We start from the raw sequence: 20,306 nt of genomic DNA on the forward strand, positions 1-20,306 counted from the left end.
AATTTAACTGTTTTGTGCCTATCTGTGTCTTGTGCAGTTTGAAAGACACTGTGGACTCATGCCAGACTCATGCTTAAGGAATCCTGACTAGAGCTTGGGTCTGGACACTAGCTCTGTTGGTGGAGTACTTGCCTAGCGTGCCGGGAGCCCTGAATTGGAATCCCAGCACAACAGAAAATTGCTCACCTATACTTAAAATAAAACTAATCTGTAAATCTTAGTTAAAGAAGTTCAAAGTTGTCCTCAGATAATGAGTTTGAAGCCATCCTATTAATAAAAAGTAGATATGACTGATCAGGTGAAATGAAGAGGAATAGATTCAGTTTTAAGATTTTAATTTTTTATGTGTGCATTATTTATTTATTGTTTATTTTTTTATTTTGTGACAATGGGTATTTTACCCACATGCTTGTCTATGTCCCAAATGTTTGCATATAGAGGTCAGAAGAGGATGTTGGATCCTTTAGGACTGGTGTAGCCACAAGTTTCCTGTCTCAGAGCCACATGGTCCCAAATACTCTGTATTCGCTTTCCAAATTACCACACAGAGGCTTAATATAAATTATAAATTCTCAACCAATAGCTTATGTTTATTATTAACTAACTCTTACATTTTAATTCAACCCAATTGCTTATTTAGACTCTGCCATGTGTCAGTATGGTGTGCCCATCTTTGATAACAGCCCACGTTGGGCATCATTTTCTGTATCCCATGTCAACTACCTGGACCCATCTGGTTTATTTGTTCATGCTTGGTGGGAAGCATGAGGATTAAGAAGAGATAGAAAGAGGCAAATGATAGAATCAGGAGAGAATCTAGTAAATTCTGAGATTCAACTCATGTTTATTTTTCATAGGCTTTCTATACCCCAATTTAGAAAGGAGGGGGAAGGCAAAAGGCTTCTTTATCAAGATACAAAGAACAAATGAAGTATTTACCTTCTTAATAACCAAAAGATCAAGTAACCTCACTAGGTAAAAACACCCTGTTAGTAGCCACACCATATGTCAAACCTCCTGTCATATAACCTTGAGGGAGCAAGAATAGGTCTGAAGTCTCTGACCTTTGTCAAAGTGAATTGGATCCACTTCTGTGGGTTCCCACACTGTAACATGTGGGGCTGGCTTGTCAGGGTTTCTGTCCTGTTTAGTTCCCAAAGCCTTTGAATCTATCTTTCTGTATATCTCTCTCTTTTTCTGACCACATGAGTCTTTAGTTTTCTAGGCAATATGGGTAGGATTAAAGCCATGGCTTTGCTGGCTGGATCCAGCCTATTCCTTAGCTTTGTGAGATATCACCCTCATGGTGGAGGTACTGGCTGTAGCCACATTTATTGTCACAACTCTATGGTGTTTCAATGTCTCTGCCAGGAAGCAAGCTGCAGCAGTGTGCTTACAAACCACACTCAAATAATCTGTATTCGGACCACCTGCTTGAAAGTCAGAGTTTGCCCTGGCAGGATGGCCCAGAAAGCCGGCATTTTGAAATGGTGCAATTTTTTTATGTTATGGCTGAAAACTGAAAAACATACGGTCAGCTTTTTATCAACACTGTTTAAGTGTTCATGGCAGAACCTCTTAAAAGAGCTACAAGGTTTTACAGCTAAAGCTGAGTCAGGAAGCCTCTCTTAGATGACAGTGCTTGCTTGCCTCTAGCAAGTAGAACAGACCCAAGAAATTGCTGCTACCAAGAAAACATGTTTTACTCTATTCTTTTCTGTCTAGAATTACTTCCCAAGCTCTATCAGGCTTTAAGTGGATGCAGTTGTCTATGTTGGCGCCATTCTGTAACATGAAGTCCTGTTTGTTGGGGTTTATGTCCTGCCCAGTTCCTGCAGCCAGTAAGCCCCCAAAGAAAATCACACAAAGAGTCTGCATTAAATATAAACTGATTGGCCCATTAGCTCAGGCTTTTTATTAGCCCTTGTAGCTTATATTAACCTATTATCCTTAACTATGCTAGCCACATTGCTCAGTACCTTTCTCATTGAGGCAGGTCATATCTTGCTTCTTCTGTGATCTGGGCAGAACTGGGAGGAATGGGTTTCTTCCTTCCTAGAATTCTCCTGTTCTCATTGCCCCACCTCTACTTCCTGTCTGGTTGACCCACCTATACTTCCTTCCTGGACAATCACCATTTATTTAAAACATGATTGACAGAATACAGACAATTCTCCCATACCACCACACATCTTGCTCTCTCTACATCTGGCCAGTGTCTTCTGACTCCACCCTTCTTCTTCCCATCATCCTTAGTTTAGTTGGCCCAGCTATACAGTTGATCAGTCACTCAAGGTTCCCCTGTAATGTTGGGGCACCCATATTCAGTCTGCATGTCTAAAATATCTGACAGACTTTTTATGAAGTTGGAATTCTGAAGGAATTTTGTAGTGATAATGCATTTGTATTTTAATAAATAAAGCTAGCCAGAAGTTCAGAGGGTAAAACAGACCATGCAGTGGTGACACACAACTTTCACACTGTTTTGCCATATAATCTGGGTGGTAGTGGCACACATCTTTAATCCCAGCACTAGAGAGAAGTATAAGATGGAAAGAGACAGATCTCACATACAGTCTTATTGTGAGATACCTACAGCCAGGACCACCATTTCAGACTGAGGAAGAGGTAAGAGCCCATGGCTGGCTGTTTTGCTTTTCTGACCATCAGGTTGAAACCCAATTTCTGTCTCTAGGTTTTTATTAATCATGCTACATATTGTACCTTGTCATGTCAGATTTCAGCAATCACATTTTTGTGTGTCGTTCTTGTTCAATTTAGACAGCAGATTTTCAGTCACATGGCAAAGGAAGCTTCTTGCCTAGTGGCTAACTTTTGCCAACAAGAAAGTTAATTCTATAAGTAGTTTCTTCAATGCCCATCATCTACTCTGAGGTATATTGGATCTACCAGAACAGACATGTCTCATTGTCATAAGAAAACCTTATGTTATAAAACATCTTAAATGCAGTATTCTGTAGATCGCTAAAGTGTTTGAAAACCATCTCCATATTGAAAATATAGTGTTGTAGGGAATGGGGTTTCTTGTTCCAGCTGCCCAGCTAGCTTACACCTGAAATAATCACACAGAAACTGTATTAATTAAAACACTGCTTGGAAATTAGCTCTAGCCTCCTATTGGCTAGCTCTCACATCTTGATTTAACCCATTTCTATTAATCTGTGTTCACCACGAGGTCATGGCTTACTGAGAAAGATTTAACATATCTGACCTGGCATCTCCATGGCAGCTCTCCATCTGCCCTTCTTCCCAGCATTCAGTTCTGTCTTTTCTGCCTACCTAAGTTTTGCCCTATCAGGCCAAGCAGTTTCTTTATTGATTAACCAATGAAAGCAACACATAAACAGAAGGACCTCCTACACCAATATATCTCTGTTTGACCTAGCAAACATACCTAACAAGTTTGATTGTAATAGGTAACTATTAACCTGCATTTCTATATTATCCTAAATAGTTTGTAATAATAACATTTAAGGACTAGAAATTTACATTACAGTGTTAAATGAGCTGTATAGGTATAATGCCTTGAATAAGAGTAAAAACATATATACAGTATGTTATAACAGAAATAGCCTCCACAAAATAACTTCAAGCTGTATCAATATATAAAAAAACATATCACTGTAAAATTTTTACAACTATTAGTTGCTTTATTGATTAAAAACAGATTCAATAATCTACTTTTTTGTCCTATTATTTTATAGCCCCTTTTCTTTTTAGAACAAGAACCATGAATCTAATCTTCTTTTTTCCTATTTTTTCTTACCATTACTAACAACAACCTGTAACCAATCCCCCTAAAAAATGACAAATATCCATAACCAGCTGAACAAGTTAAAACTGCCCACCATATCTCTTGTGAGTATGGGTGTTACATTCTTTAAATTACTTCATGTTGCCTGGGTGATGCCCTCTTTAACTGACCTGAAAAAATTTGGAATAATTGTCAAGTCTTGGGAGAGTTACCTGTATCATTTGTTGTCCAGTCTCCATGTAATAGGAAAGTGCAGGGCTTATCTCAAGTCCCAGCTAAAGTAGTCTGTGAGGCTGGACCACAGCTAGCCACCTTGAAATTGTCTTGAGCAGTTTAAAATCTAAAGTTGATATGTAAGTGTTCTTTTTCTGCTTATTGACATTACTGCAATCCAGGTGAAATTGTAGTTGTGGGGCTCCATTTTCCTTTCAGATACTTCAAAAAGTTCTCTCTTAGGCATGGCCATGGTTTACTGCAGAAAATGTATGCATTTTAAATGTCTTATATAGCAGATCTTGAAGAAGTTAAAGGGTTATAATATATGTTCATCCATAAATTCTACTACCCGATAGACACTCAAACGCAAAATTATGTACAGGAAGGTAGATGAAGCCGTTTTCTAGAATTAGTATTCTCTATAAATTTACAGATAATATTCATACCTTAAAAAAAGTTGTAGTAAGGAGCAGGGCCCCTTGTTTGTCCTGGCAGCTCTGCTAGCTTACACACAAATTAACCACACAGAAATTGTATTAATTAAAACACTGCCTGGTTCATTCGCTCTAGACTCTTACTGGCTAACTCTCACATCTTGATCTCTCCCATTTCCATTAATCTGTGTATCACCACAAGGTCATGTCTTACTGGGAAACATTCAGCGTCTCTGACCTGGCAACTTCAGGGTGGCTCTCTGCCTCTGCTTTCTTCCGCCCAGCATTCAGTCCTCTTTTCCATGCCTACCTAAACTCTTCCCTATCAAAAGGCCAAGACAGTTTTCTTTATTCAACCAGTCAAAGCAACACAAATACAGAAGGACCTCCTACACCAAAAGTTTTAAGGAGTCAAACTAAAACCAAACACTTATGAGATTAGTGGCAATAAAATAGCCCTTAATTTTGATTTTTCTTCAGTCTCATATCAGGTGGCTTCTCTGATAGGAGACAGAGATTTGGGATTTTCTTTAACAAGCATGCTTGGGTTTAGAGAAGGAGACAGCCATGTTCCAACTTCAGAGTCAGCTTTAATTTTAATTGAACTGGAGCTCCAAAAAATTGCATTTTATGTATGTAAAGAACAATAGAAAAAAATTGAAATTTTTTTAAATAAAAATTATCCTGTTGAAAGTGTGATATACCAATAGGCCATGCTACTTCTTTTCTTAGGGTATTTTCTCTGGATGACTTATTCTTTCTCTTGAGATGTTTTATTTGTCCTGCAGTCTTCAGATTCCTTATTTGAATGCCTTTGTTCTCCTGAGGGATAAGAACAAAACCTGGCACAAACCCTAACTTTTGGGAGTTTCCCTTTTGGCAAGTTATATCTGATCAAGTGAAAAGAATTTGTTAGACTTATAAGTTAGTTTAGATTGAATGGTCATGCTGCTTGATGAACTATTGCCTCTTCTAATCAAAAGGTCTTTCTTGTTTGAATCTATTTTTTAAATCAATTTTGATGGTTTCCATAGCTTTTCTTCACCTGTGGAAACAAAAGCAAAACCTCTTCCTTAACATAATGCATACCCTAGTTTCCATTCTGAGGTCAACACATCTTTATTGTATAGAGGTTGATTTAATACAGTAGCTTTTTGCATTATCCAATGTCCCTCAATAGCTGTTGTTCTTTTCTTATTAGAATTTAGAAATTTTAAAGTTAATAAAGCATTGTGCATTCTGTCTCTGGGGAGGTCTTTAATGTTCCATTCTCTTTATTAAGCACATCTTTTAGAGTTTGATTAGATATTTCTATAATTCCTTGACCTGTAGAATAGTGTGGTGTACTCATAATATGTTTTACATTGTAATAAGCAAAAACCTGTTTCACTTTATTACAAACATGCATTGTCAGTTTTAGTTCTTATAGGTATTCCCATGTTAGTCAGAACTTCTAATGTATGTATAATTACAAAATTTGCCATTTTAGAACTCAAAGCAGCTGACCTTTGAAAACCTGAATATGTATCTATGGTATGGTGTATACTAATTTTCCAAACTTTACCAAATGAAACACTCTCAGCTGCCAAATTTCATTTATTTGAGTAGCCTTTGGATTACTTCCTACAGGTAGAAGTACTTGATTCTAAAAAGAACAAGTAGGACATTGCCTTGTAAATTCCTTGGCTTATTGCCAAGTGCACATGGCTTTTTTCCTTGGTGGTTGGTTGGCATCTTTATCCTTTAACAACTACATGGTGTCCTCAAGTGTATATAATTAATATTAAACCTCAGACTGGATATTTCATAACTGACTTTGGGAATGGGTGGGCAGAGAAAACCTTGTCTAGGGGACCAGTGGAATGAAGAATATGTGTAGCTACAAGGATGATTTCTAGTTCTTATAAGCAAATAATTAACAAAATCAATTCTGAATTATACAGAATAAATTCAGCAGTTTCAATATGTAAAACAACTCTTTCTGAATACTGAGAGTCAGTATCTATAGTAAGAGGTTCTGAAAAATCCAATAGTATCATAAAATAGCATAGAATTCTGACTTTTGAGTAGAATAATAAAGATTTGAGCCATTCTGCTTAAATTTTCTGACTTGTAATTGCCTTTCCTTTTTTTTGCATCAGCATGGAATGTTGTTCCAGAAATTGTGTTCCTATACATTGTAAAGAAGGGTCCAATTATAAACTGAGTTCTTTTGCTTTTGTAATACTTGTTACTAATCTCTACCAAAAATCACTTCAAGCTCTTTGTCAATGTCTATTTTCTGCCCCAAAAGAGGAAATTTCATCCTTAGTAAATGCTCCTACAATTTCTGATGGGTCTATTCCTGATAATTGACAAAGCCTTAATTTTTCCATTCAGAGTCAACTCAGAAACATTTTCTACTTAGTTCTTTAATTTTTGATTCTTTTGTGTGGTAAAATATCCATTGTAAGATATGGTCTTCTCTATGAATTAAACTTCCTGAAGGACAAATCATAGATACTAAAATAATCAGAGTACAATCAAGCTCTGGATCCAAACAATCCACATGAGCATCTTTTAATTTCTTTTCTACCAGAGATAATTATCCCTCAGCTTCATCTGATAATTTTCTTAGACTATTTAAGTCCTTGTCACATTGGAAGATTTAAAATAAATTACTTAATTACTTAATAAATACCAATTGTTGACCATAACTAGTTAATGTCTCCCAGCAAATTTAAAAGTCATTAAGAATTTACAATTGATCTCTCCTAATTTGTACCTTTTGGGGTTGAACTTTTTGTAAACCTGTCTTATATCCTGCTAATAGGATACCATCTTTGTATTTTTATGGACCAATTTGTAATACCCTAATAAGGCAAACTCTTTTTACTTATTCAAATATATACCCTAAGTTATTTATATTGAATCATCTAGTTAGATAATGTCTGTATAATGGAAAATTATAGATTAAGTAAACTGTTTATAAGTTGTTTCCAATGGTTGTTGTGCAAAATTCTGCAACAGGGTTTGGCAGTTTAACATCTCTTGTGGGAGAACATTTCCTGATATCTTTTAACAGGGTGCAGATTATTTTAAGTAGGCACTGTAAAGACAAACTTTTCTTTATCCTGTTCTTGTAAAGGTATGATGAATAAACAGTCTTTTAAATCAATCACTCTAATAGACCATCCTTTCAGTAACAGAGAACTCAGAAGATGTTTCAGGCTATAGATAGCTCATTAGCTGAATTATGGTATTTATGACTCTCAAATCTGTTAACATTCTCCATTTTCCCAGATTTTGTTTCAGTGACAAATATAGGAGAATTCCAAGGGTGAGTCAATCCTTTAATATGTCGAGCATTTAGTTGTACTTGTACCCACTGCTCTAAAGCCTGCAATTTTTCTGATGTCAAAGTCCATTTTTCCAGCTAGAGATGGTTGTCAGTTAACCATTTTAAAGGAAGGGATGTTGGTACATTTTAAAAATCAATAACTTTGTTCCCATTTATGTACAATGTTAATGGTCAGTTGAAGCACAATTAATAAAAACTCAGAGACAGAAATTGGGGTTAAACCTGAAGGTCAGAAAAACAAAACAGCCAATCACTGTCTTTTACCTCTACCTCAGTCCAAAGTTACAATATTTATATCTACTTTATCTTTTATCATAAGGAAAACTATAAATATAACAATCTATTCTTCAACTCCATCAAAGACTCCAGAAGGATATAATATTAGCCAAATAAAGAGCAAATGCATTGTAAGCTGTGGCGAACCCCCCTGACCAGCAGGGAAGAAACACCACCAGTTGAGGATTCTTCTCAAATCACTCTTTATTGGAGCCTCTTGGTTAAAGGGAGAGCAGGAAGCAAGGGGCCCCGAGAACGAAGTGGCAGCTGCTTATATAGGGGGAATGGACACAGGTCGTGCCTGCAGGAGGTTCTTTCTAGAGCCTTGCCTAGTATGGAGTTGTTTACTTGGCGCTGCAGGGGCTCAGCGCCATCTTGTGATGGTGGCTGGCAAATCGGCTCCCTGCAGTTCCCCCTTTTTGTTTTTATAGCAAAGTAGGCAACAAGGGGTCTTATTCCCATTCTGGCTCCCACCTCATGATGTGGGGGCCGATCAAGGGAGGCCCAGGCTTGTGGTACTCCTTCTCCTGTGTAATGGGCCAAACCCCTAGGAGGTGCAAAGGCAGTACCTCAAGCGTTGTCTCAGCATATCTTCCCTGGTGCAATGGGAACTAGCCCTACAGGGGTGCAAAGGCTATGCAGGACAAATGCCTACTGGTTCTTAAGAACTGATAACCATATTTTGGGGAGAGTCACCACACTCCAAAGTGGCTAGGGCCTGTAGGACAGCAACCTTATCTCTATTTGTTTGGGCTCGAAGATGGCAAATCAGCCACAAGCAGACCATGCATTTTCCCAGACAGCATGCCAGAAATATCCCAATCCCCACCCATTCTTTAAAAAGGAGAAAGCAGAATATAGCCAGTCAGAAAACTGTTCAAGGGTGATGGGCTGGACACGAGTATTGTTCAGGATAGTGATCTGAAACAATTGATTCTGGAGTAACAGCTCCGCTTCCCGGGACCAGTTCCCTGCCAGATACTCCCCAATTCTTCGTGACTCATTCCTGGAATTGTTAAAGACAAGAGAAGTAATGCACACATGTTTCTGATAGGAGACACATCCGATCTGGACCAGACGAGTCAATTCATCCACCTGGGTCTGTACATAATCTATCCTCTGATTGGCAGCTATTATGCCAGAAAGGATATGACTGTTGATTTTATTCAGGGTTTCTAATGCATCAGCTGTTCTTGAAACCACATCGTTAATTGTGGTCGCCGTTTGCACCTGATTAGCCATGGCTATGAAGTCTTATATTTTTGGTTGTGAGCCTAGCCTTTAACAGCTGAGCCATCTCTCCAGCCCCGTGACTCTGATATGCTACCAGAAACATTAAGGAGCCAAGTCCTAGTTAATTGTAGCATCGCCAGGGCTGAGATATCTGCAGTGGCTCCCATCTCATTAGAGAGCAGCCATTGATACCAGGACCATCCTGACCCGATAGTAGAATTTTGATTAGACTGATTATAAAGGTATTGGTGATGCCCTAAAATGAGTGGCATTTTTAGGGATGGATGTACCACCCAATGGTACCATGGACTCTATACTCATGGCCAAGGTGGTAGCATTGATGGATGTAGCATTACTGGGCCCTCCTGACCCTGAGGTGGCAACCTGAGTCACCTGGGCTAATGCTGTGCCCAGGGACCCTATCCCAACTTTACTCTGCATCAGGGGATCCATCCAATTGGTCAAGTTTTTGCATAAAAGCCTTATGCAGGGTCCCTTCTCCTCAAGGGAGAAGCACATAGTCCCATTTAGGGCTATCTTTGTAGCATTAAACAACTCCTGCTTAGCGTCTGAGTTAGGGAGACAGGGTGCCTCCAGATTGCAGGAGGTGGAAAACAATGTGGGCAATATGGAGGGGTTAGCATGAACAGGCATAGGCATGGGCCAGGCCCTCGTTACCGCGCATAACGTCATTGGACTCGTGTTCAGCAGGGCTGTCTCCATTGCCAGCATCAGCATCCATGTCGTTGGAGCCCTCATCTTCAGTTTTTGGTCTCAGGCACCCAATGAGGAACTTCTTGACTCTGTGGGAAAACACAAACAGCTCCCCTGGATCCTGCAATGACTGGATCCGGTCCATATCATTTATTATCCAACATATCTTTTCACATAATAGACACTCCCTTATCTTTGGGGGTCCTGTTAGCATGTCTATCAGCCACTGTTCGGCCTTGACCATCAAAAATTAAAAAAATAAATGTAAAAAGTGCCAAGGCAATTATATCCCTGGGAGATGCTGTTTCTGCTATTCCCTGTTTTTGTTAGAATATCTTTGAGGCTTCTGTTAGACTTTTCAATGATCCCCTGGCCTTGGGGATTATATTTCTTATAATATATATTATATTTATATATTTTATTATATATTATATTATATTATATTATATTTTTTTGTCCAAGGGCTATCTTTGGCCCTTTTCCCTGGGCTTAACTTTTGGATCCTTTTTCTTTTCCTTTTTCTTTTAGGCCTGTCCAAGTCTCCCCCTTTTGATTTTGATTCTGGTAAGCTGTACTGGTGTGTCATTAATGCCTCTCTACCTTTTCTAATTAGATCTGTATAATCACCCTCCCGTAAGCAGTTCCTCACTAGTTGCTATAGTGGCATAGTGCCGTGGCCTATTTTGTCCTCATGTTTAACTCTTTTTAAGTCCCATCCTAATTTTTCCCATGAGGGCAAGGTGAAATCCCCAGAGACCGAGAACCACGGTGCGTTCTGGTCAATGTCCCTCACAACCGCATCAATTGTGTTCTGAGAAACCTTCAGGCCACGCTATTTAATCAGTGCCTGCAAGGGGTTAATCAGGTCGATGGTACCAGGACCAGCACCATGAGTGTTGTCCATAATGCGCACTTATGCACGGGTGCCCTATCGGGAAGCAGCTTAATTTATGGCGGTCTTACTTCCCTCTTAGAGAAAAGCCGCTTTACCTATAAGGGACTTACTTTCGATTCTAGCTAGGGGGTGGTCGCAATAACAAAGGCACTCTCCTGAACAGGCTTATGGCAGCGCAACCAAAAGCAACACAGGAACACACAGATCACAATCACCACAAAAGTGAGGCAGAACACTCCAGGGCTCAACTCCAGCAATCATTATATCTGGGGGACTTGCTTACCTACACTGCCACTCTGTGTGTCGAGTTCTGAATCCTCCTACGGCCCCTCGCCCAGTGACCGAAAGATGTCCCGGCGTCCCGGGATTCTGGCACCAGTTGCAGCGAACCCCCCTGACCAGCAGGGAAGAAACACCACCAGTTGAGGATTCTTCTCAAATCACTCTTTATTGGAGCCTCTTGGTTAAAGGGAGAGCAGGAAGCAAGGGGCCCCGTGGACGAAGCGGCAGCTGCTTATATAGGGGGAATGGACACAGGTCGTGCCTGCAGGAGGTTCTCTCTAGAGCCTTGCCTAATATGGAGTTGTTTACTTGGCGCTGCAGGGGCTCAGTGCCATCTTGTGATGGTGGCCGGCAAATCAGCTCCCTGCAGTAAGCAACTTCCAAAACTCTAGAATTGACAGAAGCATCTTGCTGCCTGGAGTCACCCAAAGTTCTTCTGTATCACTTGTGCATCCATATCTGGCCTACCAACCCATAGTAAGTACCCAGCAAACTTTTCCATGAAGCATGAAATTTCACCATTTTTCAGGACACAATCAAAATATCATATAAAAGGACATATTGTATGTATGTATATAAGTATGTATGTATACATGTATGTATGTATGTATGTATGTATGTATGTATGTATGTATGTGTGATCATTCCATATTCCTTATCCTGGAATGTTTTTTTATGTGATTAAAATGTTCTATAAAGCTATTAAACAACATCTGAGGTAATGTTATGAAAAACCCAGTAGAAGACTCTTATCTCTGTGTGGTATATCCTTTTTATGTCCCAGTGACAAATCATTTCTTTGTGTGTGTCTGGTCTCTAGTCTGTAAATACTTGTGCTAAATAAAAATAGTTGCTATGGTTATTTAATATTTCAATTCATCATGCATTATAGTGTCAGGAATGTATGCTTTCATTAATATAGCTTTGATTCTATTAAAAGTGTTTTTTCTATATTTGCATAAAAAATAACATATATGCATTAAGGAAGGGCTCAGATATCAGACCATTTTCCATGTATTAGGCAGTACACTGACCATTCACCAGCATTCATAAGACTTTTCTGAGTCTACAGTGACAGTTCAGTTGGCAATGTGCTCACTTTCAAACAGGAAGATCAGAGTTTGGTCCTCACAGTCTGTGTAGAAAAGATTCAAATGTGGTGGAATAGATTTGTCATCCAGGGTTGGAGTGGTGAGGTTGTATGCACCCTGAAATGAACAAGCCAGCATTTCTTGTCTACTTGTGAGCTCAAGTCAAAGAGATACTGATGTGGGATTTTCCTTTGTATGCTATGAACACCATTGGTTAATAAAGAAACTACCATGGTCTGATAGGGTAGAGTAGAGCCAGGCATGGAAAACTAAACTGAATGCTAGGATAAAGGAAGCAGCGTCAAGGAGAAACCATGTAGTTGCTGCTGGAAACAGACATGCTGAAACTTTGCTGGTAGGCCATGATCTCATGGTAATACACAGATTAATGGAGATTGGTTAAATTAAAATGTAAGAGTTAGGAAATAAGAAGCTAGAGATAATGGGCTAAGCAGTGATTTAAATAATATGGTTTCTGTGTGATTATTTCAGGAGAAAAATGAACAAGCAGCTTCCTTACTACAAATTGGTACAGCAATGTGGTTGACTAAATCCACGTAAAACCTTAGAAAGCTTGGAAAGGAATTCTAGCCACTAAAAAGCAAAGGTTAGCCACATTCTTTTCCTGGATGGGCTCTGCTTGCTGGTGGTATACTGCAGCTCTTTTAAGAGAGGTCTTCCTGATTCAGAGGTAGCAGAAAAATACCATGCTATTTTGAAATGGCAGCTTCCTGGTCTGTGCTTCCAGCACAAACTCTGCTTTTTTTTTGGGGGGGGGGGTTAATGCCCACCACCCACTTCAGGTTCGGATGCTTATGTGACCAGTCAGGGTTGGGAGGAAAGTAGTTGAGTCCATGCCCAAGCTCAGCACTACCCACCTGGTCAGTTGTTGGGATCAAGTCTGCTAGGAGTACACAGGGAGGAAAGCAAGGCAGATTCCTGCTACCATACACAGAGATATATTCAGGCTGTGCACTATGCTACATGGTAAATTTAGCTTTTACTCAGATAAAAAGGATTTATATGTTGCACAATGATACCAGGAGTTGAGGTAGTGAGGATGGCTCCCACCCAGAGGTCCTAGAACCCGTGGTGAACTACCTCCACCATATTTAAAGCCTAAGATAGGCAAAGCCAGCACCCAGGGCTGCTGATACCAAGATGCTGAGCATTTTAAAAATACTTTTGGGCAGAAAATGATTTCAGATACAAAATAAGACAGGAATGGTGGGAAAGAACTCTTCCCTATTAGCTTTCCATGAATAAAATTATCTTTGGGTACATATGAATATTGAGTAGGGAGAGTGTACTATAAATAATAAAGTAAAACAATCAATTGAGTACATTGCAGAATCTGCCATGAAGTAACTAATGATTAACTATTCATTGTATTATTCTTGTTGAAATTATTTCTTGTAGTATTCATTTGAAAAAAATCTCTAATATTTTATGAAAGATCTCAAATATCACTTAGACTTAATATATTTACCTTTTTGGCTTTGAGAATGTTAAAATTATGAACACTGGGGAACCAGTCCTATTAATTAAAAAAAGGAAAAAAAAATCTTAAAATTAAGAAGTTGGAGGAATATTAGTTAGAATTTAGTAATTAGGTGATCTTGCTGGCAACTAGAGTAGATCATTACAGGGAAGGCTGAAGACAATGGGTCAGGTGGAGGGCACTGTGTTTCAAATACTCAGAAACACTGTAGTCTATGGAGTGGTGCATACATCTGTGGTATTATGCTTCTTTTCATCTTATTGATGTATGACAACTCCTCCTCAAAACCAGCATAAATAATTTTTTAGTACCTAAGTCATTTGTTGATGTTTTTGATTAACTTCTTTGCAAGCACCTCTCATTCATATTCTCAGAGTAAAGAGATCAGTTGGAGTCAGTTATTTCTCACTCACTTCTCTTTAACTTCTGTTTTTTTATCTTCATTGAGATCATATTTAGTTTTTTGTTCTACTTGAGCAGTTCATGATGCCTTCATCACTTGGATTTCTGTAGGCCCCATTGTTCCCTTCAGTGAATGAATGATGGCCACATACATGTTCTATTACATCCTTTTAACTCAACATTTCTTAAATTTAACTTACTTATCTTTTAAAAATTATTATTTATTTTATATGTGTTGGCATTTGGCCTGCTTGTATTTCTCTGTGCCATGTGAATATAGCAAACTCAGAGGACAGAAGAGGATGTTGGGTACCTGAATCTGGAGTTAAGTGTAGAAATGAACTGTGGTATTGAGAACTGAACATGAGTCCTCGGTAAGCACAGGTAAACCCTTAATTTCTGAGTTATCTCTCTAGGCCCCACTTTTCCTTTCTCTGACAAAGCCCACTATCCCTTCTTTTTTTTTTGTTTTTTTTTTTTTTGTTTTTCGAGACAGGGTTTCTCTGTGGCTTTGGAGCTTGTCCTGGAACTAGCTCTTGTAGACTAGGCTGGTCTCGAACTCACAGAGATCCGCCTGCCTCTGCCTCCCGAGTGCTGGGATTAAAGGCGTGCGCCACCACCGCCCGGCTCCACTATCTCTTCTTATACAAGGACTATGCACACAAAACAGGATATAAATGTACATGGCCAGTATATCTTACTAGCAGGTGAAAGGGATAAACATCAAACTGTTCATGGATGTTCCCAGAATGGGTGTTGAATACCTGGGGAGCATACAAGAGTGTCCATGTTTCTGTTAAGTGCAAGGATAGCATTTTATTGATCTCAATCTAGTTAAAGTTCTGGCTAAATGCAAAGAGGAAAACATGACAAAAATCCCACAAGCAAATTGCCATCAAGCAATCAGTTAAAAGATGATATTTTTTTTTCATTGCTGTAGTCTAATGAGCACAGAAACAATCAGCCAGAGGGTAAAGTTCTCAGAGAAGATAAACAGAATCAAACCCCAAGGCAATCACAAATACAAATAGGTACTGTCCTTGGCAAAAAAAATATGTGGCAAAAATTCAGTCAGAAGTTCAGGTTTACTTCAATGAACTAAGAGATGTCACACACTTATTGTTTGATGCAGCAATAATAATAATCTGGCACTGTTTCAGATTTCAGTCAAACATATTAGAAGAAAGCAAGATATTGAAGTAAGTCAGATTTTTAAAAGTAACCCAAATATGATAATAAATAGGAATAATAAAATAAATATTTTCTGTAATGTAGAAAAATTATTTTAATGCAGATCAGTGTGATTCATGGAGAAAGGTAGATGAGTGAAACAATCTCAGGTTCATGGTCCATGAGGACCAATGAAGGAACTATGTTGTGCTGACTAAGGACTTCTCTCTTTATTAAAACTCTTACTTTTTTCTGTGCAATTGCTATCTTAATCTTGTGTAAACAGCTTACAACTTACTGAATGTGTACTTTGTAGAGTGCTATGCCTTTCTTTAAAATTTATTCTTTTTATTGTGTTGAAGGGTACCGATGTGTACAGTGTGTGGTATGTTTTGTCTGTGTGTTACATGGCATGTGATCCATGGTATGAGTGAGAGTATGTGTGTTGTGTTGTGGGGCAAATGTTTGGAGTAGATTCTCTCCTGTCACCTTTATGCGGGTTCTGGGGCTCAAACGCAGATCACAATGCCATATGCTGTCATTTTTAGCTTATTTTTTTGCTTTCTAAAGTGGTAATTCATTCTCTTTATATTATTTAAGATATGCACTAAGATGAAAATGATATTAGCATTCAAAATCAGATTGTCCACGAGAAACCTCTGTCTCAGGGGGTAAATTTTCTGTACATTGAGAGGATTGTGAGCTGCACAGGTGTATTTCATTGGTTACTATGCTTCACAATTTATGTTTCATTACATATTAAGCTACAAGAAAATGTTAAATTCTTAGTTGGTTGGCTACTTAAGATGATATTTACCAGCAATTCTGAAAATTATTACCTGTGTATCATATGCTAGAGTAGATAGCATATAGAATGCAGATAATGGGTATCTATTTACAATGATGAAAATGAAGTCTACAAGTACAGAAAGAAAGACCACTACTGGATCAGAACTGGAAGCATCAGTGTGTCCTCACTTTTATTGTTTTTATATTTATGTAAATATATATGAACACATACATCTATTTTCTATCTATGTATGACCATCTCTACATCTCTGTTTAAGTCTTGGCTCCTATATATTATTTTTTAGTGATGAAAATCAATTTTCTGCAGGAAAGTTTGAGTTGAGAGCTCTGCTGGGGAAAGGAAGAATAAATAAAACTAGATCTGTTGCAGGAGCCGCTTGTTCGTTCCCAGCTGCTCAGCCCAAAAATAATCACACAGAAACTGTCTTAATTAAATCACTGCTTGGACTATTAGCTCTATTTTCTTACTGGCTAACTCTTAAATATTACCTTAACCCATCTCCATTAATTTGTATATCACCATGTGGCTGTGGCTTACCAGCAAAGTTTTGGCATGCCTGACTCTAGTGGCAGCTCCATTGCTTCTCTCTCTCCACTTTACTTCTCCCAGCATTCAGTCCAATTTTCCCCACCTACCTAAGTTCCGTTCTATCAACAGGCCAAGGCAGTTTCTTTATTTATTAACTAAAAAGAGCAACATATACAAAAGGACCTCCCACACCATAGATCATCTATTGATATGAAGTGAAGAAGCTGCCAGTGGTGGGGACAGAAAATGAAGAAGTAGCCATCAATAGGAACAATGAATAAACAACTGGACAGTAATAGCAACTTTCAAAATGATATAAGAATATTTGAGGGTGCAGCTTCTGACACAAGGGCTTCTTTACATGTAGGAATTAAATTGAAATAACTTCTACTAGAAAAAGTTGAACATGACTTTGATATAGTAATGGCTAATCTTCATTGTCCACTATACTGAATTTGAAACTTCATGGAAACATGTACCTATGGGACAATATGTGGAAAGTCAACTGAGGTAGGAAAAGTGTGGGTGGCCCTACCTTATGGCTTGGGTCTCCCAGAATAAGTCCAAAAGAGAAAGTGAGCTAAACACTAGCTTCACAACAGTGGATGCAATAAGACCCCTCTCAACCCTCTTACCTTTCCCTCTCTGCCATGATGGACTACATCCTCAAGGTGTGATCCAAAATAGTTTCTTCCTTATATAGATTATATCTGTCATAGCAGGATCTTGAACTGCTCACTACCAAATCATCACACATAGACTTTTTAAATTCATTATGAATGTTCAGTCTTATTTTTGTTTTTCCAACTAGCTCTTATAACGTACATTTATCTCTTCCTCATCATCTGTGTTTTGTTTCAGAGATTTTTACTTTTCTTTTATTCTATATGTCATGCTTTTTTTTCCCTATATTTTCCTGCTTCTTCCATGGCTGCTTGGTTGGCTGGACCCAAGTGGTGTCTTCCTCTCTTTCTCCCTCGGTCTTTCTTCTCTTTCAGTCTAAATTCTTCCTCTTATTTATTCTCTGTCCACCAACCATGGATATTTCTCCATTGCCTTGCTATTGACAATTTAACTTTTTACTAGACTGATAAGGTGATTTAGACAGGCAAAGCAACACATATTTATATTATTAAGAAGCACAAACAAATGTAACACATCTTTCCATAGATAAAGAAATTCAGTACACCTTTACATAGTTAAAGTAACATTCCACAACATAAACACAACAAAAACAAATGCAACACATCTTTGTATAGTTAAAGTAATATTCCACACTTTATCCTTTTTGTCTAAATTAAATGAAAGACTTTAGCTTTAACATAGAAAAATAATATACGATAAGAACTATTATCAATAATCACATTTACAATATCTAGTCCATTTGTATCTGGCAAGTTCAGAGAGAAAATACTCCATTCTTTATTTTATCTTGATTAGTACTTTAGCTAATTTATCTTCTATTATAACTAAGTAAAACTGTATAGATAACTATCTAGTTTTCAACTTCATAAAATATCCCAAGAAGATTTATATTACTTGAGTAAATAGGAAGTACAGAGCAAGTCACTGCCATTTCCAAAACTGTAGGAATGGCAGACATCTTGCCACTTGTAGTGCAACCCAAACTTCCTTTGTAATATTGGGGCATCCAACTTCACCATACAGGCCAAGCATATCTGGCAAAATTTTCTATGAAGCAGGAATTTTAAATGACTGTACCACCTGTTTTGGTAAAGTCCTGCTGCCTTTTTTCATTTGTATCCTGCTTGTCGAGTTTGGATGGAATACTGTCACCAGTTGAAGCAAGGGCAGATCCTTGCCCAAATGAATAGCTTTGCCACAATGAAAGCAAACTTCATATGCAGTTTCTTTGATGTCTATTGTCCTTTTATGAAGTAGATTGGTGATTCCAGGAACAGATATTCTCACTGCCATGAAAAGACTTAGGTCATTAAACATCTTAAATGTTATATTCTGTAGGTCTCTGAAACATTTGACAATCACCTATTTATTCAAAATATATCTGTTTGACCTTGAAAAGATACCTAATATGACTACAATTTTGATTATTATATAATTAAATTATATAGCTAACATACTAATAATCTGTATTTCTGAAGTATGTTACATTTTAAAATGAACCTAATGAACACAATACCCCAAATAGCAGTAGAAACATATATACAGTATATAAAAAATAGTTTTAAATTTTTATCAATATACAAAAACTAACCAATGTAAAATATTTGACATTAATAGCTATCTTTACATATTATATCTATATACCCCCAAATGATGAAAAACATCCATAACCCATAAAATGACTGAAAACCACCCACCTCCCCTCTTGGGAATCTGAGCCCTGTGTTCTCAATAGTGCTTCCTGTTGTCTGTGGGTGACAGCATCCCCAGGGAACCATGAGAAAATGGAGACAATGGTCAAGTCCTGGGAAAACTAGTTGTAACCTTTGTTGTGCAGTTGAGAACTCTTCACATAAGTATATATGTCACCTTTCTTGTAGTTTTTGTTTTTTATTTCTTGATGTCTGTAGTCAAGATTTTCAGCAGGTCTCCTCTCATCAAACCTGATTTTTATTAACCTTGAGGGAATTCACAGGCTTTTGTTTCCACAAGAATGAAAGCATAACCTCTCTCCCAATGCTATTACATTTCTTGAATTCCATTTTAAAGTCAAGACAGCTGTAAGGTATCCAGGCTGGTTTTATTCAGCAGTCCCTTTTCAAATCCCATGTCTCTCAGCAGCTGATGTTTGGAAATAAGGGAAACAGTCTCCTATCACAGAATATCAGCTGCTGCATTTAACACAAATAATGGAATTTTAAATTGCCACCGAGTGCTAAAACTAGTGAATTAATGATATCCAAGAGACTGTGTGATCTGTAGAACTCCACACAAATGTCCTACGATTAAAATGGGGAAAATACCTTGATACTAAGAGAACTGGAAGCTACACATGGACCGCATAACCAATGCTCCTTTTACCAATACTGGGACAAATGAGCATTATGTACCTGGGCACATTGGAAAGGCATCAAATCATACCCACAATATTCCCACACTAGCAGTGTAATGACAGCCTTATCATGAAGGGACTTTAGATAGAATAGTATTGGAAGGTATTTTAAACAGCTGGCATTTTTAGAAATTTTAATTAAAAAACTGATGTGTGTGAGTATGTTTGTCTGTTACATGGGTTTTGGTGCCAAAGGAGGCTAAAAGAGGGTATTGAATTTCCATGAGCTGGAGTTAACGGTATTTCTGAACCACCTGATGTGTGCTCTGGGAAGAACAGCAAGTGCTCTTAACCAACAAATCATCTCTCAGGTCCATGATGTTCTTTTTAAATGGTTAAGAATCTCCCTCTTTCCAAGAAAAGACCAAGGCACCGGTTCTTACCCATAAACTACAGATAATCACCTAAACACAATGTCTGACATTGGATTTGTGCTGTGGGAGGTCCTTCTGTATATGTGTTGCTTTTATTGGTTAATGAATAAAGAATCTGGCTTGGTCTATAATAGGGAAAAGTACAGCTAGGCAGGGAAAACTAAACTAAATACTGAGAGAAAGAAGGCAGAGTTGTGAGAAGTCAAGGAGTCATCAGAGGAGAAAGA

Source organism: Arvicola amphibius, chromosome 2, assembly GCF_903992535.2.
Source record: "Arvicola amphibius chromosome 2, mArvAmp1.2, whole genome shotgun sequence".
Classification (NCBI taxonomy): domain Eukaryota; kingdom Metazoa; phylum Chordata; class Mammalia; order Rodentia; family Cricetidae; genus Arvicola; species Arvicola amphibius.